The sequence below is a fragment of the Cupressus sempervirens genome, chromosome 11 (genome assembly GCF_028749045.1).
Source record: "Cupressus sempervirens isolate cs-2001-9-10 chromosome 11, ASM2874904v1, whole genome shotgun sequence".
NCBI classification, from domain to species: Eukaryota; Viridiplantae; Streptophyta; class Pinopsida; order Cupressales; family Cupressaceae; genus Cupressus; species Cupressus sempervirens.
The window spans coordinates 627,648,815-627,674,513 of NC_143128.1; the positions used below are offsets into that span (position 1 = coordinate 627,648,815).

General features: G+C 34.3%; 1 pseudogene; it reads left to right on the top strand.

Annotated features, from left to right (window-relative positions):
- The first annotated feature begins 618 nt into the window (after positions 1–618).
- LOC149531282 (putative F-box protein At2g36090) lies at positions 619–1,620 on the top strand (annotated as a pseudogene).
- Positions 1,621–25,699: the final 24,079 nt, after the last annotated feature.

Below are 25,699 nucleotides of genomic sequence, written 5' to 3' on the forward strand. Positions count from 1 at the left end.
CTCTCCATCTAAATGCTCTAAATACACAGTGTTAGCAATTTACATGCCCACATTTGTGCTGAAATAAATTGTGCACCCCTTCAAACAAAAAAAAACCTATGCAAAAACACCATCAATTTTTAAATGCAACTAGTAATGTCAGAACTAGGAGATTAGATGAAGCTCATGTCAATGAAACTAGCCCCAACCCATATTATTCAAATTATTTCAATTTGTAAACTAAAACTACATTTCATTATTTTTACATATATGCGATATTCTAAGTTCAAATGTCTAAATTCTAAATTTTGACAATAAAAAACTTCAGTTTTAAAATAGAAAAAAAATTGAACCCATTCATGATATCAGAACGATAGAGATGCATGGTGGGGAATACTAAGATTGTCAGTCGAATACATTTAGGACCCTATTAGATATTGGCGTAAGGAATTTGATCTCGTAATTCTTAAGATGACTGTCTATTCACGCTATGAAACATTAATCTAATCTCTATGGACAAAATGATTCTTCTCAAGTGATGTAATGCACACGTCACAATATTGATTAAATATGTTATATTTATAGAGAGCTAATCAGGCATAGAAATTTGACTTGCAGTGGATATTGAGTGTAAGAGGAATGTCTTTGAGCAGTCATATTGTTAAAATAATCTTAAAGAGAGTGGACGACACCACTCTTGCAAGAGCAGAATGTTGCAGCTCTGATATGAAGTCAATTTTTAAGAAACAAGGCCTCTACGATGATGCTTGTTCTTCACTTTAGCCTTCAACAAAAAATGATGAGGTTAAACAATTGATTTATTCCTTGGGTGGCTTCAACAAGTTCTATGCAGATTGTTTTCCCCTCGTCGATATTTCCTAGGAAGATTGTCAAGAAATTTTCAATCTTTTTGAGGAAGATGATGAAGTTTCTCTATCTGATTTTGTCTATGTTGTAGACATTCATTACAATAATGAATCTGTTTACTCTAAAGTTGTCATGAAAATTCCAGCTGAAGATGATATCATAGATTGTGGGTCATCCATAGTATTTCCATTGGTGATAGATATTCCCTGTAATTCTAATGGCACACTCATTTCAATATTAGCTAATGGGGAGAAAGATGTAGAGAGATTCATATTTTTGGGTAATTTGAGCCTCAGTTGGATTCTTATCAATAGAAGAACAAAGGATGTTGTTAATCTTTCAAGTTGGAGGCCTCTAGAAGTACAGAAGCAGAATTGGGGCTCTAATAATGATTTTACAATTAGGTTTGGATCCATTCTGCCTGGTCATGATACTTTTCCTTTAAAATTAGTGGCATGTAGTATTCTGGTTAAAGGCACATTTTGTGTGAGCAAGGAGGATAATTATTTGCACATAAGTAGGATTAGTCTTGAATTGGAGGACATGATGGGTTGTCAAGTGAGAGAAGGTGTTTTAGCTTTACAGAGAATAGTTAAGTGAGGTAAGAGAAGTAAGAATTATGAACGAGTAATAAAGAATTGTTATGATGTCTTGGAAATATAGAATGATTTGATGGAGGAAAATTTGGGAGGTAAAGGTCACTTGAATCCCTTTTGCATGATATTTTCAATTGGCTTAGCAATTATGTCTTGGTACTATTTCTTCGAGACATAATTGAGATATGGAGCCGCTAAATTTCATGTTTATATCATTTTTATTGCATAATATGCAATCAAAAATGTCCAATTGGATATCCTCTACATCAGATATTTTGAGAGAGTTTTAGCAATTGTAGTTGAAGTGTAATACCCAAATATAGATGATATATAAACTTAATTTTTTATTCCCCACTTTCTAGTATGTTTCAACATAGACCAAGTTTAAAAATTTTACAAGGAGACCGACTTTATGGTCATGATTTTTCATCAAGCATCTTCTTGGAGTTTTAGCTAATATCAAGCTACCATTTACCAACATATTTTAGAGACTATCAAAGATTAATTTTTAATTTAATTTAAATACATTACATATGGTTTAACTAGGATAAACTATTTCATTTTATAAATATTAGCCGTGTAAATCATTTTTTTAGTTTTTTGGTTTATATGACAATTTTGATATAATATTAATAGGTATTTTTTTTAAAGATTTCTGTGTACATATATTTATATTAGTTGAATCAAGACATTTTAATCACCAATTCATATTTCTAGATATGATAGAAATCAATGACATGGACTATCACTAAAATCAACAAAACATAATAGTTCTTAATCATTTTTATTGTACATTATTAGATTTCACAAAATTAATGTAATTTTTAGTGATTGAATAAAATCTGTGCAACATTAATGAGGAAAGACAAAAGAAAATCCAGTTCGTCCAAGAATAATTTATTTTGTAAAATATTCATAACCTAAGCGTATTGTAGTGTCGGTATGAAGATCTCTATTAAGCGTATTTGTAAAATATTCAACATCTCTATCTTCCTACGCCTGGTTCGGCATAATAAATACAAGTCTAATGGAGAGAACTGTCCATTGAACTACTTTAATATTGTTTATTTGATGTCTCTGAAGAGACGAACTACTTTAATATTGACAATTACATGTACATGGAAAATCTTAACACCTCAATCTTATCTCATATTGGAGAGGACAATAGCCATTAGTTAATTACACTTTTCATTGTCCAATGAAATTGCCCTATCTAAAAATTGGAAAATGATATTTTGAAAGAGCATTCAGAACAACCCCTTTAAATAATTAAAATACATTTTTTTTCTTGTTACCATTGCATAGTTAACAAATTTGTTTCTTTAATAATTTTAGCAGTTGTGAAGTGGTTTCTTCAACGTCAATTCCCCTCTAATCTACATGGTTGGTAATTTTTCTAGTTTTTTCTTTCTTTATAAATAGTAGTATATTTATCATTTAGTTTAGAACATCAAATCTGCTTTTCTTAAATTCCCATGAATGATATTACTGTGAGAAATATAAATCAAAATCATTCACAACCCTAAACCTAAAAAAAATTGTTTGGCACTCACAATTGCTGAGTGACAGTTTTGCTCAGTAAACACTAAGAAACTGAGTGGCAGGAGAGTTTAGCGAGTGAGCTCCGTAAATGAAGAACAAACAACTCGGTAGCCAAAGGATGTTGAGTGAGCTCGGTAGTGTGGATGCCAAGTGAACTCGGTAGCCATAGGAGGGTGGAGCTCAGTAGAAGAAGGCACTGAGTGAACTCAGTAGCCACTATAGAATGGAGCTCAGTAGAAGATGTTACCGAGTGAACTCGGCTTGAACTACAGATGAATTCTACCAAAGACAATACCGAATGAAAAAACTATAACATGAACTCCTTTTCCACCATTAAAGCCAAAGAGCCAGAACTTGAAGCTTTCAAATAAAATTTTCAAATGCAAGGAATAGAAGAAGAAGAACAATGGATTCAAGTATGCCTGCTTGCTTTCTATTCAACTTAGATTAAATCATTACAAAATCTAGGAGCATTTGGTTTCAACCAAAAAATCCTAAAGTAACCCTAAAACTTCAAACTTGAAAATTTTAAACTTTAAACTTCAAACTTACAGCTCAAATGGTGACATACTACAATGCCTAGAGCAATCACTGCTTCAACAGGTCGAAAAAAACAAATAATAAACTTAGAAAATGACCACAAAAGAAACACGTGCATCTGCAGGCACGAAATGAACTTCTTTTTGTCTTTGCACTCTGATGACTGGATCTATTGATCACTTCTTTCTTCTTCCTTCTTTGCAACTTCTAATTTTCTCTTCCTCTAAATTAGTCTCTCTCTTTCTGCATGTCTAATGGATGAATGAATCAAACATTCATTTTATCTTACTTGCAAAATGTTTTCCCCCTCATTTTTGAATTTGAAAACTCACCTACCCATAATAATTTTTTTGAACATTCAAGGGTGGTAGGTGGGCATTTGGATCTAGGGGAAAATGACTAAATATAATAAATATTCCAACCCTCCCCCTTTGTCCCAAGCCAAACAAACAAGGATCACTACTGATCTAGATCAACTACACCAAGACACTCTCCTAGGTGTACAAAACTTCCAATGCCTAATGGCTTTGTGAAAATTTTTGCTAGCATTTTCTGCTATACACTTAGCCTCTATTGTAGATTGAGCAACAATAGGTTGCTTCTTGGATGCCCATGAAATTGCACCCGATCCCATATGGAACACGTATCTGGAAGTGCTCTTCCTATCATCTATACTTCCAGCTCAATCACTATCAGTATAACCCACCAACTTGAAATCATCATTTGTAGTATAAAAATTCCCAAATCCCTTGGTACCTTTAACATACCTTAGGATCCTCTTTCCCGCTTGCCAATGGAAATCTTTTCGTGTTTCCATAAATCTGGAAATCAAACTTACTGCATGTATTAGGTTTGGCCAAGTTGCAGTCAAATACATTAAACTTCCAACTATACTCTTCTATAGTGTTGGATCCACTCTCTTGCTACAGTCTTTCTTACTCAACTTCAGACCTACTGCTATTGGTGTTGGGGCTACCTTACTATTCTGCATTTTGAATCTCTCCAAGATCTTCCTTGCATATTTCTCTTGAGAGATGAAGATGCCATCATGCATTTGTTTTACTTCTATGCCTAGAAAGTATTTCAAGAGACCTAGGTCTGCCATTTCAAACACATTTTTCATGGTCTCTTTGAACTCACCAATTAGAGCCTTGTCATTACCAGTAAAAATTAAATCATCTACATATAAGACAACAATCAACACATTACCATTTTTTGCCTTGATGTAGAGAGTAGGCTCACCATTGCTTTTGCTAAAGCCATTGCTCATCAAATACGAGTCAATCCTATTGTACCATGCCTGTGGAACTTGCTTGAGCCCATAAAGAGCTCTCTTCAATCTATATACTTTGTTCTCTTCACCTATAACTTCATAACTAGGTGGCTGCTCCACATATACTTCTTCCTTCAATACACCATTTAGGAAGGCAAACTTCACATCCATTTGATATACCTTCCATTTGTACTGAGCTTCAATTGCTATGACAACACACATGGTTTCCATTCTTTCAACTAGAGTATAGGTCTCATCATAATCTCTTCCATACTGTTGTTTGTAGCCCTTGACTACCAGCCTTGCCTTATGCCTATCAATCTTACCTTTAGCATTGCATTTGGTCTTGTAGACCCATTTCACTTCAATCACTTGCTTCTTGGAAGGAAATTTAGTTATCTCCCATGTCTCATTCCTTTCTATAGCATCGATTTCCTCATCCGTGGCCTTACACCATTTCTTCTCCTTAACAACTTCTTCAAAATATATTGGATCACTATGAGAAAATAATGCAAAATTAACACTCTCATCATAATCTTCATTCCTTTCATCTTGGTATATCTCCCTAAGACTCTTGGTCTTTCTTGGTAATAGGGAGGAGAGTGTGGGATTAAAATATTCGCTGCTGTTGCTTGGCACTAACAATCGATCATGCCTAGAGGAGCTCGACAGTGATTGAGGTTGCTTGCCTTTTCTTCTATCTGCTCCTTCTTCTTGCTGTTCATCAGCATCCTCTTCACTCATAATTGGCACTTTACTTGAAGTGCTCGGTGACTCATTAGTTGGACTATACCAAGACTGATTTTCAAGAAATTTCACATCTTTTGAAAGAGTCATCTTGTTGTTCAATGGGTCATACAATCTGTATGCCTTTGATTCTGAGTTATACCCTATGAAGATGCACTTCACACCTTTTTCATCCAATTTTTACCTTTTCTCTTTAGGCACATGTGAATATGAAACACATCCAAACACCCTTAGGTGTTCAACTGTCCATCTTCCTCGTGACCATGCTTCCATTGGAATTCTATCACGGACTGCCTTTGTAGAAAACTTATTAATTAGGTAAACTATTGTTGCCATAACCTCTCCCCAAAATTTAGTTGGGAGACCTTTCTCTTTCATCATGCTCCTTGCCATTTCAACAATGGTCATATTTTTTCTTTCAACCACTCCATTCTGCTCTGGTGTATAGTTGGCTATGAGCTCTTTCTTTATACCATGTTTCTTACAAGAAATTACAAAAGAATTGGTGGTATACTCCCCTCATCTATCTGATCTTAGGACCTTGATATAGTGTCCACATTCTCTTTCAGCCTGGACTTTAAATTATACAAATTTTTTAAATGCTTCAAATTTATTCTTTAAGAAATACACCCATTTCCTATGACTGAAATCATCAATAAATGTCATGAAATAAGTACTCCCCCCAATGGAAGTAACTTGCATAGGGCCAACTAGTTTAGTATGCACTAACTCCAATGGATATCTAGCCCTCCTAGAATTTCTAGAATTAAAGGGAAGCCTATGTTGCTTACCCAAAATACAAGCCTCACACTTGTCACATGAATTTCCTATGCATGGCAAACCTTCTACCATTCTTTTATTTGACAATAAATTTAGACCACCATAGCCAAGATGACCATACCTAAGGTGCCATAGCCATGAGGGGTTTTCTATCACACTCCTTACAGCTGATTGTGTGGGAGGTGCAACACTAACTTGAGATGAGAAACATGTCTCTATTTTCAAGGGAAACATTATGTTCTTTGTCATGTGAACTACTACAAGTAGGTTCTTGCTCCCATCCTTTTCATGAATGACACATGTTTCATTCTCCATCAGCACTTTGTATCCATTTTGAATGAGCTGACCAATGCTCATCAAATTGTGCTTCATACTAGGGGTGAAATACACATTTTTTATTTCCTTCTTCTCACCTTTCTTGGTGCAGACCATAATAGATCCTTTGCCCACTACTGGTAGGGTTCCATTGTAACCCATTTTAATCTCAAATTTGAAACTCTTGTCAATGAATGAAAACAAGGTTTCATTACCACTCATGTGGTTGCTACATCCACTGTTGAGGTACCAAACCTAGGGGCTTCCTTCTTCACCAACATTATACATGATGAAGGCAGTGGCATTATTTCCACTTCCCATGTTCACATCAACCACATTTTCTTGTCCTAACTGACCATTTTGCTTCTTCCAGCATTCACTTGCATAATGTCCATATTTATGACAGTAATAGCATTCTACATTACTCCTATTTGAGTTGCAGTTTTTCTTACCTCCTCTTGAAGTATTTTGTGAGGTACTTGCTCCATCTACTCTTCCTGAGCTTTCTACTGCAGCATTTCTTTATCCTCCATTACCTCGGCCTCTACCTTTGGAGTTTTTGCCTAAGCCATTTCTTCCTCTCTCCCTTCCTCTTGGATTTGATTGAGCCTTAAATGCTTGCTTTTGGGAATTAGAAGATGTAGATCTATTGATCCTATGCTCATGGGTTTGAAGAGTACCCATGAACTCATCCATTGTCAAAACAATGAGGTCTTTGCCTCTTCTATGGTCATGACCAAATTGTCATATTTATGAGGTAAACTCCTCAATATCTTCTCCACTATCCTCTACTCTTGATAGTCTTCTCTATTTGACTTCAGTTGGTTAATCACATTGGAGGTCCTTGAACTGAAGTTTGCGACTGATTCATTTTCCTTCATCTGAAGGTTCTCAAATTCCCTCCTTATATTCTGTAGCTTTACTGTGCGAACTTTATCAATTCCCTTGAAGTTTGTTTCAAGGATATCCCATTCTTCCTTTTCATAATTTTCTGCTACAATCTTTGGGAATACTATCTCTGTCATTGCTACTTCAATTAAACTTAATGCCTTAGCATCCTTCCTCCTTGACTCTTTCAAATGAGTCTTTTATGCATTTGTGAGAGTAGCATACTGAGCTGGGTCTGTCACATCATTGAACCCATTAACTAAAAACTCCCACAAATCATTTGCAACCATAATGGTTTTTATTTTCTCTGTGCATGTATCATAATTTTGTCCATTGAAAGGTGGTGGCTGCTGCCATATCTTTCTTGCATCTCCTGCCATGTCAAATATCCCAAGAAAATAAATTTCATAACTCACTATGGATGTGGGGCCTCAAAGCTCTGATACCATGTGAGAAATATAAATCAAAATCATTCACAACCCTAAACCTAAAAAAATTTGCTTGGCACTCACAATTGTCGAGTGACAATTTTGCTTGGTAAACACTAAGAAACCAAGTAGCAGGAGAGCTTACCGAGTGAGCTCGATAAATGAAGAACAAATAACTTGGTAGCCAAAGGATTTTGAGTGAGCTCAGTAGTGTGGATGCTGAGTGAACTCGATAGCCACAGGAGGGTGGAGCTTGGTAGAAGAAGGCACCGAGTGAAATTGGTAGCCACTTTAGAATGGAGCTCGATAGAAGATGTTACCGAGTGAACTCGACTTGATCTATAGATGACTTCTACCAAATACAATACTGAGTGACATAACTATAACATGAACTCCTTTTCCACCTTTAAAACTAGAGAGCCAAAACTTGAAGCTTTCAAATAAACTTTTCAAATGCAAGGAATAGAAGAAGAAGAACAATGGATTCAAGTATGCTTGCTTGCTTTCTATTCAACTTAGATTAAATCATTACAAAATCTGGGAGCATTTGGTTTCATCCAAAAAACCCTAAAGTAACCCTAAAACTTCAAACTAAAAAACTTTAAACTTTAAACTTCAAACTTACAACTCTAATGGTTGCATACTACAATGCCTGGAGCAATCACTGCTTCAACAGGTCAAAACAAACAAATAATAAACTTATAGAATGACCAAAGAAGAAACACGTGCATCTGCAAGCACAAAATGAACTTTCTTCTATCTTTGAACTCTGACAACTGGATCTACTGATCACTTCTTTCTTCTTCCTTCTCTGCAACTTCTAATCTGCTCTTCCTCTAAACTGGTCCCTCTCTCTACCTGTCTAACAAATGAATGAATCAAACATTCCTTTTGTCTTACTTGCAAAATGTTTTCCCTCTCATTTTTGAATTTGAAAACTCACCTACCGATTATAAATTTTCTAAACATTCAGAGGTGGTAGGTGGCCATTTGGCTTCAGGGGCAAACGACTAAATGTAATAAATATTCCAACAATTTCATTAGACTAAATAAATATGATTAAGATGTTTTTTGAACTAGTAAGTTGAAAGAGAAATTTATGTTATCCAGCATTTTTACATTACATATATAATCATATTGATATCATATGAGTTACTTATAAATAAATTTATTTAATGGTGATTTTTTAAAATAAAATTTAGATGAATAATTAATATAGAATAGTAAGTCCTGATTAAGAAATTATAATTTATAGAGTAAAGAAAGTTTGAATCCATTAATATCCAAAGATTGCTATGCCACTGAGCAGTGATATTGTTTGAGAAATTTTAAAGAAAGTGGATAGCATCACTCTTGTAATCACAGAATGTTCAAGTTTAGATGTAAGAGTTATGGGAGGTTGAATGTTCTTCCTTATGGCCTTTTGTAGAAAATGATGTGAACACATGATAAATTATTTAATAGCTTAACATTATAATTTATAACAACATATATTTTTATATTTAAATCATAAAGTGTCTTATATTTATTTATGTATAATAAATTGAATATTTGTTTTTGATATCAAAAAGTGTTAGTGTAGTTTTTTATTTTTTATATTTTGCTAGGTTTTTCCTACACTTTTAATAATCTCGCTTAGGTTAATAAAGCATGTCTTATTAGGTTAATGGTTGTGAGGTGTCACCTTCCTACATGTGAGCATCCATTAGCTATCTTGGGAAGATACTTTTCTATCTTTAGTCCAATAGATGGTTGCTCCTCATTGGTTGGTGTTGCCACCTCCTCCCTCTTCCTAGCCTATATAAGCATGCTACCTGGCTTGTATTTGCATCTCTTATTTTTTGCATCCTCTTAATGCTAATTTGCTTCCAACATTTGCATTACTCTCTTGGATACTAACTCTATGATGCTATTTTGATTTTGTATCATTTGCATTCATAGTTTAGATATTTACTCTTTGCACTAGTTTTCTGGGTTATTAATCTTTTCAAATTCTAACAGAAAGCAGTTAAAATATGGGTGACTAGCCTAAAACTAGAGACTTAGTGACAAAGTCACTATCAACAAAGTCACATTTCATAGACTGAAATTCAATAGACTATATACTCATAATTAATATAAAAAATATAGTGGTGGACCAACAAAATAGGTCTCGCAAATAGTAAAAAGAAAACCATTCATGCTCTACAAACATCAAGACTAATCATTGTATCAATTAGTCCCTAATGACTATACAATCTAAAATATATGTATCAGGAGTAGATCTATTATATAATTATGAAAGTAGAAAATATATAGTTGATGTCTCAAAGACTCACTCTCATCACCCTAAGAGATATGTCTACTATGTTAAAAAAAAAAGTCTATATGGATAAATTATTGGACTATAGTGACTACACCTCAATTGTCTACTTCATAATAGAAGGGATTGTTATGTCAATTACATGGGAAACACGCGATCATTGATGATTAATAGTACGAAAAACTTTCTCCCTATCTATCATATAAATAGGATTTCACATTGTCTAAGACATCATGAATGTCAAATCATTTTGTAAGTTTAATTGGAGATAGAATCAAAAAATAGTTTTCACAAATTAATGAGTCACTTCATTATTGTTGCATGTGGAGATTGTAAAAGAACTAGCTTCCACCCATCTTAGAATTTATATTTATTCTTTGGCATCCACACACAAAAAAAATGTTTGCAACTTATATGTATTGACACATAAGTTCTAGAGTCTACAAGTATTCTACATAAATCAATTTTCATTATTCCTTTATTTAGTTTTTTCTTTTTTATATAAAAAAATTTAATTTATAATATTAGTGATAATTTTTTTATAAAAATTCTAAATGTATCTATTTTTCTTTTAGTTGAATCTATTTGAGATATTGTAAACTACAACATGATGTTGCAATATATATAGTCCACAAATATAACTGAGAGGGAGGTTGAATCAATTATAAAACTATTATCACACTTATCAACCTTAATCAAACTTAACCATATGAACAATATAATCAGAAACTAGAACAAGATACTTGTGCACAATAACACTAGATATGTTAATTAGGGAAACCCTTAATTTGAGGGAAAATCTTAGTGGGAATGGTACCATAAGATGGTGTACTAATATAAATATTCTGTGTTAGAGGATGGACCCTATTAGGAGTCTATAACAATATTTAGTAAATATAAGTCACTAGTAGGAGACTTTGAATCCATGTTAGGAGATTCCAACCCTGATAGGAGTTGCGCCAGCCCTATTAGGAATTATGGAAGGAAGATGGACCCACTATCCAAATAGCTTCAAGGGCAAGACCAATGAACTTAATGTCAAAATGATTTATGTATTATTCCTAGTATAATAATATATTTGAATTGTATTTCCTTCCTCTTTCTCTGTCATGTCAACCAGACTACTTGGACATTGAATAGTTGTTGTATTGTTACCAATTACTCAGATATGCTCACATAATTGTTGTTAGAATATATAGTCCACCAATATAACTGAGAGGGAGGTTGAATCAATTATATAACTATTATCACATTTATTAGCCTTAATCAAACTTAACAATGTGAACAATATAATCAGAAACCACAACAAGATACTCATGCACAATAACAATAGATATGTTAATTAGGGAAATCCTTGATCAGAGGGAAAATCCTAGTGGGGATGGTACCATAAGATGGTGTACTAATATAAATATTTTGTGTTAGAGGATGGACCCTATTAGGAGTCTATAACAATATTTAGTACAGATAAGTCACTATTAGGAGACTTTGAATCCATGTTAGGAGATTCCAACCCTGATAGGAGTTGTGCCAACCCTATTAGGAATTATGGAAGGAAGTTGGACCCACTGTCCAAATAGCTTCAAGGGAAAGACCAATGAACTTATTGTCCAAATGATTTATGTATTATTCCTCATATAATAATATATTTGAATTTTACTTCCTTCCTCTTTCTCTATCATGTCAACTAGACCTCTACTCCTTCTAATCTTGATACCAGATCATGAACTCAACATCTGGATCGCTTACTCGCATTCACCAAACACTCTGCTCCTTTTACATTTCACATTCAATACTTGATACACATGCCATTACAAACAAGGAAGAAATCTTTCTTTTATAACCTATCTTCAAAATAATTCTTTGGGTCAGCCTTTAGGCTTTCATAATTAATCATAATAAGATAATTAATTAATTCAAAATTACAATAACATTGTTGGCTCATAGTATATACAAAAATTCACATGTGTGACTTCAATACTTGTGCACCCATTGACATCACTATCAGGCTATCCTCGATCACTATCTAACTATGTACCACCAAATTATATCTCTGCTAGAAGATATAATAGGATCAATAGGAATTTCTTTCATGCACTTTGTCTCTACACTAATCTTAGTAAATCACATGTAGCTTCCATACATCTTTGACTTAGACTCTCCATGCATTTAATCTCATCATGAGGACACAAGGTACAACATGTCTTTAAATGTGCTTAACTATTTTTATACAAGTATGATCTCTGTCTTCTACTCTGTTAGTCTTCACATACTTGTTGCTATGTTGACATCAATGACAAACATAGTCAAGAATGCAACATGTCAATACCCTGCAATACTTAGAATACTCCCCAAAAGGAATACAATCAGCACTCATGCTAAAAATCTCACCCTTTGGCATTGATGGCAACATAGATGAAAAACATCTAAGTTCCAAGAATACCAAAGAATACTTTGTTGTTGTTGCTGTTCTCATTTTTTCAAATCCTCTTCATCAACCAAATCTAAAAATCCTCTAGAACACTATTTGTTGTGTATCTTCATACTGTATAGTTCCCCGATAGAGATAATCATGAATCCTTCTAAATCTCCCTAATAAAGTAGATATTGTGTGCACTCTTCTCCCACATACACACTTAGGATATTCTTCTCCCCCATACATGATTAGGAGATTTTTTTCACGCACTCTTCTCTCCCATTGATGCCAGTACCAAATACCAAGAGTCCCTAATGACTATGCTTATCAAAGATACTCCCCCGTACAGGAAGCATCAACATTCAGTCTAGTCAAACAATAGTGCTTTGTACCACTAGACTGATACAATCTCTATATCGTCTACTCTGAAGTAAGTAGGGGCATAACCCTAAGCATACCTCTCAAGTAATCAAATATATCTTTAGGTAAAGGCTTCATAAATATATCTACAATCTGATCTTTAGTACTAACATATTCCAATAAAATCTCCTTTTCTGCTACTTTCTCTCTCAAAATGTGATACTTAATAGATATATATGCTCAGTCTTAGAATGCAATGCACGATTCTTAGATATACTCATTGTACTTGTGTTATCACAATCTATGATAACTAGTTCTAAAAATTCTATCCTAATGTTTTTTAGCATCTGCTTCATCCACATCACTTGTTTGGGTAAGTGCACCAAGATGGTGTACAAAAAAGTGGACACCCCAAAAAAAGGTGAAATTTTCAATAACATGATTGAGTTTATGAAAACTTGATTGGGTTATTTAAAAGTGAAATGTTGGCCAGGCTTGGTATCCAAGCCTGGCCATTATACATTACAAAACCCAATCAAGTTTTGTAAATTTTATATTGTGACTATTATTTGTATTTGAGGGTATTTTTATACCCTCAAATGATAGCAATAGCATGAATTATGTAGAACAACAAAAAAACCCGATCAATTAAAAATTACCATTAAAAATGATTTTTTATTATATCTCCATCCATGCTACCCCACAAGAAAGGTATGTCTTCATTCTATTTGTCCTTTATGTATTTTTTTATCAAATTTTGTAATTTGGTTTTGTAATTTATATGTTTTGTGATTTTCTTTTTAAAAAGTTTAATATAGATGCATAAAGGAATCTAAGAAAATGAGGGCGAGAAGAAAGACCACCTCCTACACAATCAAACCCTCCACCCATTAGACACAACCACAAAAAACTCAACTCATTGTGACACAACCACAAAACCCTCCACCTGTAGTGATAGATCCATAAAATCTTCCACTTAATGTTCATGTCCAACAACCACCACCTCCTATAAACCCTACATGCATACAATTACATCATTTAACTACTACACAATAGGACCTCATAAACTACCCCTCACAAAATAGTGCTAACATTACCCAAATCTACACTTCCTCACCACTCAACCCTACCAAATACACTTGAACAAATAGCCCAAAATGAAAATAAGGTGTCTAGGGAGGTTATGAAATGGAGTATATGGAGGGATAGGTGTCGTTCATTTTATGTTGATGGGTTATCATATCAACAAGTGAAATATAAAGACATAAATAAAGGTATTATATGTTCTCTTTTCACCAATCCTATATCCGAAAAATCCCTATTACACACAACCAAAACTTTTCTTATTCATTGGTGCACTCATGCTAGGATGAGATCATGTTTTTGGGATAGTTGGTATATGGTATTTTACCTACCACCATGTATTAATTATGAGGTGCCTCCATATTTTGAGAAAGCTATATTATGAGTTCATCCTAGGTGAGAAGCCAAATTATTTTGACATCCATCAGTTCCAAGGTAGAGGGAGAGGCTCTATGTAGGATAGACCTAGGGCTTGTAGGGTGGTGCCACAAATTGAGAGGAGACATATAGCATGAAAAACCATGCCTCATGTTGTACTCCCATCAATTGTAAAGGAGTCTATTAATTTACAGACTCTTCATGCAACTACATCATTGACAGATGTTATCATTAAGCATGGCTCATAGTTAAGTGGTTTTCCTTCACCTATGGCACCTCGACCATCATCAAATGAACCTTTAGAGTCATCACAACATGCGACCGCTCCATCATTGTCACCTATGGCACTAGGGCCATCAAAGCATGTGATAGTTCCATCATCATTACCTATGGCACCTTGGTCATCACAAGCTATGACCTCATGAGTTCATCCTTCATATAATGATGGCACCTTGGCGTTATGGCACCTATAGCTCCATCTAGTGAAACTCATGAGTTCATCCTTCATATACTCATCCACATCGAAGAACCTCCATATCACATGGGGTGTCTTGTAAGAGTGTGGAAATCATGGATCTCCACTTTTATTTCTTGACAAAGTGCCAAAAGTTCATCCGCATCTCTCCTTTGCTTCTCAATCTCTTTGTTTTCAATGTAGGCCTTGTAGTCTTTTTGAGCTCCAATTTTTTCTATCTTTCAATTATCCTTCCAATATCATCCTTCAAGTCCTTCTTGTGTCTTCCTGCCCTCCTATGATCTTATTTTTGTTATTGTGCCTTCTTTCCATTTACAAAATTATCTCATATTTATAACAATACTCTTTACTATTTTATAGGGCTTGTCGATGGCTGAAATTTCTCAAATTGATGGTGTAACACTTTTTACCATTAACTTTGGCCTTGAGAGCTATGTAATATCATATCTTGCACACCTATCAATTTTATGATTTGAGTTGAATTCATGGTGTGTCTTATTGATTCCTCTTATGTTGTATTTATTTCTTCTTTAGGGTACTCCACATAGCTCAAGGTCTAGAGAAAAGGGAAGGAAATTAGCAAGAATTAAAAAGACAAAAAAAATATTAAATACAAGTCAAGCTTATATTTTGAAATTTATTATGAATGAATGTATATATATGTACTTAATATTTATGAATATGTGTTGACTTGTTTGCTATATATATAGAAACATTTTAGTTTTGTAGAGTTGATGAATGCACCTAAGACTGTCGATGTTGAGTAAATGGAAGAGGATAAAATATCATGCTTTCCTTCTCATAAATTTTAGGTTATAGTATGCATTTGTTCTATATATATATTAAATAGTTGTATTGACAAATGAGTACATGTTTTTTTTTTTCATTTTTATAGTTATTATCAATAATTTGTCTTATAAACATGTGTTATTTATGTTTTACCTATTACAACACTCTTTGAGACTTCATGCAAATCTTTTCCCATTTCATTTTATTAGGAGTCTTAAGCACCAAAGATAGGGTCAAACATAATAAAGGCCAGAGGTATGTATTCAAAGTCTTAGTTGAACCCTCTTGTGATCTCAATTTGGATTGCTTGTGTGTGTGATAGATATCCCTAACACCTACTCTACAATTCTAACATTTAATCACTTACCATACAAGTTGTGCTCATACAAGCATTGATTCATTAGTGGTTGTGGGTCTTGCTGGCACCAGAGATCTAGCTCAAGTTGCAATATGTTTTTTTGTTTTTTTACTTTATTTGGAATCCCTAATGCCACTCTATAATGAGCTAACATTTTATCACTTACCATACAGGTTGTGTCTCATACTGGCACTGCTCCATCAATCGTTGTACCACCCACTCGCACAAGAGATCTAACTCAAGATGCAGTACATTTTTTATTCTTTTACTCTATTTGGAATCCCTAATTCCACTCTATAATGTTAACATTTTATCTCTTACCATACAGGTTATGCCTCATATCAGCATTTCTTCATCAGTGATTGTACCTCCTACTAGTACAGGAGATATGGCTTAGGCTATAGTACATTTTTTCTAAAACTCTATTTGGAACCCTTAATGCCACGCTATAATGCTAACATTTATCGCTTACCATATAGGTTGTGCCTCATACCAGCATTGATTCATTGGTAGTTGTACCTCTTGTGAGCATTGATTCATCAGTAGTTGCATCTTACATCATCACTCTACCTCATCATTTTGTTAGGAGTCCCACCCATTGATGAAGGAGCCCATTAATATTATCATTCAGTCCAACTATGGGACAAAGGGATGAGGTAATGAACAACTCAACTATCCACAATTCAGAACCCAATTTCTAGTTATTTTTATATTACTTAAAGATATATTATTTAATAGTGTATTTTAATTTTTCTTCTATAGACACCTGGCGAGCCTTAAACTGCATCAAAGAGGTTCAATTATGATGATCCTACATAGTCATAGATATTGATAGTGATATGCATATGTAGTTGTGGTCATCACATGACATTGAAATATATTTGACTTTTGTGTTGCATATATTCAAGATTTGTATTGTGCACATTTGACATTTCTATTATACACATTCAACACTTGTTGAGTATTTGACTTTTGTATTCTACCGATGAGGCATAAATTTTTTTAATAACTATATTATTGATATGACATAATATATTGTTCATTTTGATATACATTAAACTTGGATTTCCATCCAACTTATTTTTGAAGTATTAGATAGTAGCCAATAAAGATGGGGGGCTGACCCCAAAGGTAACCTCCTAGTTATCTACCCTATGCCATCCTTAAACTTCTAAAAACAAAATATGTCCATAGCATAATTGATGGTACTATCAGTTCTTAATATAATTTATGCAAAAAAGACTATAAAATAGACTAGACGCACCTAAACAAAATGTTGCTATCCCCTTGTATTTCAATGTGTACATAAAAACTTGTATTTAAGCTTACTTTCTTATAATTAATCAAACACATGAATGTTCATTAGTTTATACAAAAAATTTAACATGTTTATCAAATTCACTATAACATATAGATCATATGTCACTTATTTTGATGTAATAAGACATGTAAAGTAAAAATATGTCATGTTTTTTGTATTTCTGACTTCCATTTACTGTGGTCAATAGCATTAGAGGGACATTGTGGCTGAAATGAGGTTGATCCTAGGCTAAACTTGACAAATCAGAGATGACAAAGTAGACAATTTTATCCTAGGACCAATGGTTTAATATATACACAACCTTGCTCATTTTAACTTAACAACATTGCAACTTTTGGCAATAGGTGAGATACAGATGCTAAATCCAAACAAAGTAAATTCTCTAAAAATTGAGATTGGTTGTTTTAGGCCTAGATAATAGGATCTTGTATCACCTATAGGTTTTCAATACTTTGCACGAGCTAAGATAAATGCCTGATCAAAGATCGTAGCCTGATGGTGCTTAGATTCCCTTAGGGACACTTATGTTCAGTGTGATCAATACCATCAGATGGATATTGTGGCTGAAATAAGGTTGATCCTAGCCGAAACCTAACTAGCTAGAGCTAATAGAGTAGATGATTAGATGCTAGGACTAATGGTTTGAATATACATAACCTTACTCATTTTAACTAAGTGACATTGTAACTTTTGGAAATAGACGTGATACAGATGTCAAAGCCAAACAAAGTTGAATCTCTAAAAACTAAGATAAGTATCTGTGAGCCTAGATAACATGATCCTGTAGCACATAACAGTTCGTCAATACCTTGCATAAGCTCAGAGAAATGCCCGATCAAAGATCACAACCTAATGGTGCTTAGATACCCTTAGGGATGCTTTTGTTCAGTATAATCAATACTATCAAAGGGATGTTGTGGGTAAAATGAGGTTGGTCCTAGGCTAAACCCAACCAACTAGAACTAATGAAGCAGACAATTTGATCATAATACCAATGGTTTGAAATATACACATCCTTGCTCATTTTAACTAAGCAACATTGCAACTTTTGGCAATAAGTGAGATACGAATGCCAAATCCAAAAAATATCAAATATTTGATAATTAGATAAGTTTTTGCAAGCCTAGATAAAATTTGATCCTATAGCACCTAATAGTTCATCCATACCTTGCCCGAGCTCAGAGAAATACCTGATCAAAAATTGTAGCCCGATGGTGCTTAGATACCCTTAGGGACACTTTCATTTAGTATGGTCGATACCATTGGAGGGATGTTGTGGCTGAAATGAGGTTGGTCCTAGCCTAAACTAGAACTAATGGAGTAGGCAATTTGATCATAGCACCAATAGTTTGGAATATACACAACCTTGCTCATTTTAACTAAGCAACATTACAACTTTTGGCAATCGGCAAGATACAGATGCCAAATCCAAACAAAGTCAAATCTCTAAAAATTGAGATAGGTTGTTGTAGGCCTAGATAACATGATCTTGTTGCACTTGATAGTTCATCAATACATTGCACAAGCTTAGAGAAATGCCTGATCAAAGCTTGATGGTGCTTAGATACTCTTAGGGATGCTTTTGTTCAATGTGGTCAATATTGTTAAAGGGATGTCATGGCTGAAACAAGGTTTTCCCTAGCCTAAACCCAACCAACTGGAGCTAACAGAGAAGACAATTTTATCTTAGGACCAATGGTTTGAAATATACACAACCTTGCTCATTTTAACTAAGCAACATTGCAACTTTTGGAAATAGACAAGATACAGATACAAAATCCTAACAAAGTTGATTCTCTAAAAAAATAGAAAGGTCATTTTAGGCCTAAATAACATGATCTTATAGAACCTAACAGTTTGTGAATACCTTGCACAAGCTCAGAGAAATTCCCTATCAAAGATTGCATCTCGATGGTGCTTAGATACCCTTAGGGACACTTCTGTTCAATGTGGTCAATACTATTGGAGGGATGTTGTGGCTGAAATGAGGTTGGTCATAGCCTAAAACCAACCAACTACAGCTAAACAAGTAGACAATTTGATCCTAGGAACAACGATTTGAAATCTACAGAACCTTGCTCATTTTAATTGAGCAACATTATAACTTTTGGCAATAGGTGAGATACAGATGCCAAATCCAAAAAAAGTTGAATCTCTAAAAATTGAGATGGGTTGTTGTAGGCCAAGATAATGTGATCCTGTAACACCTAACATTTCATCAATAACTTGTATGAGCTTAAAGAAATTCTCAATCAAAGATCATAGCCTAAAGGTGCTTAGATACCCTTAGGGATTCTTCCATTCAATATGGTCGATACTGTCAGAGGGATGTTGTGGCTGAAACAAGGTTCGTCCTAGCCTAAACCTAACCAACTAGAGCTAATGGAATAGACATTTTGATCCTAGGACCAACGATTTGAAATATACATAACCTTGCTCATTTCAACTAAGCAACATTACAAATTTTGGCAATAGGCAAGATACAGATGATGAATCCGGAAAAAGTTGAATATCTAAAAATTGAGATAGGTTGTTGTAGGCCTAGATAACATGATCATGTAGCACCTAACAATTTTTTGATACCTTGCATGTGTTGGAATTATGTTATATTTGTCATTAGTGACAACACTTATTCAACTGTGTATAGTTATTGAGCTCATCACTCAATCTATAGTTTATACCAAGCATTCAATGGTTTACAAGTAAGTTCATCAATTAAGCAGTTCATACCGAGCATTCTAGAAGCTACTAAGTGAAAGCAAACAGTGCACAGTTCAGCAGTGATCATCGAGAAAATAGTGGTCACTGAGCTTCGTAGTATTTATCGAGTCATCAATTACTATGATGAGAAGCCAGTGTCTACTGAGTGATGGATGTGTAGTGTTTACCTAGTGAAAGCAAGGTAAACAAAGTATTCAGTATCTATCGAGTAACACTATATCAACTGAGTCTCCAATGGTTACCAAGTTTGAAGCTACATTGTGTGATTAGTATGGACCAAGCCTCTACTTATACTAAGTGCATGATGATGCCGAGTAATGCAGTGGAGGCAGAGTGTCAGAAGGTCACCAAGTTAGCTTATAGAACTTGAGTTTCTACTATTTGGCCAACTCAGTAATATTTTTTTCACTTGTGTTTTAGTCGACCTTGTATTTGTAAATATTGGAATGGTATATATGTAATGTATTGTATCATTTTCAATGTATGAAGAAATATATGGATGCGTGGACAGGTAATGTTTTGAGAAGGGTGAATGCAAATCAGCAACAAGGCAGAGTATTTAGCAAGGTCTACAAGGAGTAGTAAAGTTTTATCAATCAAAAGAGGTGATCTATACTTCAAGGATCTAATCAACAATCAAGTTGTAAGTCAAATCTACTATTTCATCCTAACAGGTGAATTAGTTTTCTAAATCCTTTAATAGGGTAGACTTAATAGTCTTTCTCTAAATCTCTTAATATAGTGCATACTTCATTGTATGTTTGGGAAACCTCTAATAAGGTGGATCTCGCAGTCCAAATTGCTTTTAACAAGGTAGATCATCAGAAGTGGTCAATGTAAGCCTTAACAAGCCAACTTTATACTACAGTAGTGGAGTTTTGTGGGTATCATCCCCACCCTAATTTTACTTTCTATCACAAAAATTTTGTGTTCATGTTCCATGAATGTTTATCTTTTAGTTTCTTATGCATGCAGTAAAGTAGATCAATTAATGGTGAATGATTTATATTGTCAAGTGTTAAATTTATGAAAAAATTTTGAGGTTACTAATTCACCCCTCCCCTCTTAGTAACCTAGCTCGTCTTGATTATTTCCAACAATTGGTATCACAGTTTTGTGGTTATCAGGATAAAGTTTGATAGCTTGACAAAGATCAAGGACAATGGAGATATTCAAACTTGACAAAGCCATTGACAATGAGAAGCTAGATCTGGAGATGGCCATAGCCCTACTCAAAGAAGAAAAAGAGAATCTTTCTCAATCCCTGAAAAGAAGGAAGGAACTTTCAAAACAAATGAATGACCACCAGTATATTGAAGAAAAGATTGAAGACTTTTTCCCTTCAACTAGTTCAGATGAAGCAAATGAGGCAATCAAAGAACTCCTAGAAAAAAATGGCTCTCTGCATGAAGAGGTAAGAAAATTGAAAAGAGAACAAGAAATTTAGTGAATAAGAATGTGTGAAATCTTGAAACAAAGGAATAATGAAAATAAAGACTTGGAGACAAGGAACAATGAAACTCAAAGTCAATCTCTTTAGCAAGAAAGTCTTATCAATCAGCTCTCCAATGCAAATGAGGAAATCATGAGTCTAAGATCTGAAAATGAAAGTTTAAGGAATGATTTAATCACTGAAAGACAAATCAATGAAAGATTGAAGACTGATCTAAATTCTGAAAAGCAACTCAATGAAAGGATAATGAAATCCCAAGCAGACATGGATCAATTAAATCAACAAAGTGAGCACAATCTTTATAGGCAAAAAGGTAAAGTAGGACTTGGATACAAAGAAGAAGGTGAATCCTCCAAACAAGGTGCCCAAAGGAATCAAAGACCTACTTGCAATCAATGTGGTAAGTTAGGTCATACATCAAACAAATTTTGGAGCAATAGAAAGGAAAAATTCAATGGAAAATGTTACAATTGCAGTCAGCATGGTCATAAAGCTAATGAATGCAAGGAGAAACCAAAATTTGAAGGTAAATGTCACAAATGCAAGAAACAAGGTCACAAGGCATCTAAATGTAGAGCTAAACCATTCAATCCAGTTGAACAACTTGTAAAGGAAATATTTGGTTGGGACTACAATACTTGGTGTAGATGTCATTATTGTGGAGAATATGGAGACATTGGCATAAACTGTGCAAGGCATCACTTAAGAAAGTAGGATACTACAATAAGATATTATACATGTACTAGACTTGGTCACATAGCTAAGAATCACATGAATATAGAAAAGGTTGAAGATGAAAAGAAAGCTAAAGTTGATAACATCAGGAAGTAGATGAGATAGAAGTGGATTCTCAAATCTACTGAGCAGAACAGTTCAAATGATGGTCATGTCACTCAAGAAGTGGGTGACTCCACCATTTCCAATTAGATTCTCAAAGGGAAGAACTAGAATTATATCTTCAAGACATATCTTAAGTAGTTCCAATGATAGGAAGAAAAAGATCCAAATCAATATTTCAGATATAGAGAGATCACAAGAAATCAAGTCATACCGAGCAAGGTTGGTCATAGACTCTACCGAGCTAGGTAACGAGTAATAAAGTTTTATTTGATCACCAAGTCACAAGCTTCTACTGAGCATAGTGAGTGGATGACAGTCTGTCATGCACTATGGTACCAAGCATTAATGGAGAATTTTCATCAAAAAGGGCAGAATTTGACTTCATTTTTCACTATGACTTTAGAATACTCAAAGAAAAGCGATTTCTAGTGCATCCAAGCAATCTCAAGAGAATTTGTAGCAAAGATTTGTTCAAAAAAATTCTCATTTACTAAGTAATCATGGTATCTGGAAGCATCAGTAGCAGCAAGGAAAAAAGAGGTTCTAAGATGTTGGTAAAAGGCGTGGAGTGGAAAGCACCTAATTTCAAGTTAGTTCTAGCAGTTGCAGAGTCATTAGATCCAAATGGAGCTCAATCTCAAATTCCTCCAAAGGTACTCCTAATTAATGATATTCAAACTCATTTTAAGTTTTTTGTTCAAGAAATTGGAACCCTAGAGATGGACAGTGCCCTAGGAGAAATGTATGTTGATGGATCATTGAAACCAAAACATAAGCATCAAGTGGTCAAAGGGTTGGCCCATATTTCACATCTGCCAAGGAATTTTCAAATTAAGTGGATTAGGTATATTCTTTGTCGTGTGCATAATGGTCAGTTGTGGTTAGAATAGCTAGTGTTGATCATGAAGAAAATGATTCATAAGATCATAGGTCTCCCTATGCTAAATAAGGCCAAAACTACCAAAACCCTAGGTCAGGATGAGCTTCAAAAGAAAACCCTAGGTGAGTGGGATGGTAGAGGTATGAAGATTAGCATAGAATCTGACATAGAATTAAGGTTTGGTGTTCATGTCATTGCTCACAAAATTTATAGCTAAAATCATTAGAACAGTGTATCGTGTGAGGTAGTTGATCTAGCATATAAGGTTGTAAATAAAAATCTAGAATCTGATATGTCAGAGTTATTTTAAAGTAGTTGAACAAGAATATGGATAGCATCAGGACATCAAAGAACAACCCCTATAAATTTGGTTCTTTGTTAACATGTCTTTTCTTTTATGTTCAAAATTTTTTCCCATCAAAAGGTCCAGTTGTATGGAGGAAATATACTCCAATTCTGTATCAAATTAATGAATTTATTGCAAAAATGGGTGAAAATTTTGATAGTATTATGGATAATTCCTTTGAAGTTTTCAAGGATAAGATGAACAATAGGTTCAGGATTCCTCCTAAGCTAGTTGAGGATTATAAAGATGATGTATGTTTTATGGTTGATTGTGATAGAGTGTATATTCAAGCAATCAAGCCTAGAATTGCATGGGTGAAATCTCTTCCATATGAGGTCAGCATTGATGAAACAAAAGACATTATTGGAGCTTTGGTGAATGAGCTAGTAGATCCAGTGCTAGCTATCTTTGGAACATATGATGAGGCAAATGCTAGAATTGAACTTGAAATCAAGCTACCTTAGGCTATAAGCAAAGGCAAGAGGAAGGTAGCAAAGTTGAAAATTGCAAGTGCCCCTCTCATGCTTATAGAGGGTAAAGGTGAAGATATTGAGGAATCTAAAGAAGAAGAAGAGCAGGAATCTAAGAAGGAGGAAGAGCCAGTGAAAAAGAAGGGCATGGTAATTATTACCAAGCCACCCAAAGCCTCCACAGCTTTATTTACAAGGAGATCTAAAAGGAAAGGAGGCAGTGAAGTTGTGTTCAGAAAGCCCCCACTCACCTTTCAAGAAAGGCTAAAACAGATGGAAGAAGGTGTAGGCATCACAAACTTCAAGGCATTAAAGTTTGAAACTAGAACCAATGCTGAGAAGATGCAAATTGAGGAGCTAGTACTCAATAAGATGGGAAAATGGAAATATTCCCCTAATCAAATTGCCCCTCAAATTTCAAATGAATTATTGGCAAGATTGCAACCAAGGTGGGAATCAATTGTACAGATAGAAAAAGATATATATGAGCAATCTTTGAAAAAGTTACTAGCTAAACTTATAGATATAAAAGTTAAAGCAGCAATGAAAAATAATGAAGGTAAAATGATGATTAGATTTCATACATGTTTAATTTTGATCAAATACATTGAGCATGTGGTTAGAGATGCTACAAACATGTGGAAAAACATCTATCATCCACACAAGCCCAGTGAAGATCCTATAGAAATCAAGGATGATGATGATGACAATGATAATGATGAAGAAGATAACACTCCATGTGTCACTTTTGATATTGAGGACTCTCAGACATTAAAGAATGATGATGAAGAGAAAGAGGAAGAAGTTGATGAGGAAGACAAGGAAGAAGATGAAGAGAACGACCCAATGAAAATATTAGCACAAGTCATAGCCTCCCTTCCTCACTCTCCACCAAAGATGAATACATCATTAGGGTTGGAGACAACTTTAGCAAATGTGATCGCAACTACAATAGACACATTATCTGTTCAATCACTATTTTCTCCCTCTTAGCTCCAAGTATCAATAATGGAAGTGTCTACCACTTCATCTACCGAGATGAAACCCTCCTCTTCATCAACTCCTGAGTGAACAACATCGACAGTATGTGGAGCATCCAGTTCTACAATCTTGTCAACTTCTTCAGCAACATGTACAGTGAGTTCATCATCATGTTCTACGATTTTGACTACTATAGCTTTGTTAGCACCAATTTAAATTGTTCTAGTTAGTTCTTCTATTGTAAGTACTCTAGTTTGTGCTCCACCTATTGTTACTTCAATTTTGGATATCACATTAGTTTTGGATTCTTTTAGCATTCCAACATGTATCTCTTCAGTTGGTCTTATTCAATTTTTTACTGCAAGTCCAGCTATCTCTACAATTATTTCTATTTCTAAGTCCAAGGCAGTAATGTCATAAGTAGAACCAAGGACACTAGTAAAACTTCTTCTTACTGGTAAAGAAATTGATGAAGATATTGATTTGAACAAAGAAATTGTAATTCCTAAGTTAGATCTGGATACTAGTACAATTGAAGAAATGAGACTGGTTAGTTAGCTTTTGGAACAGA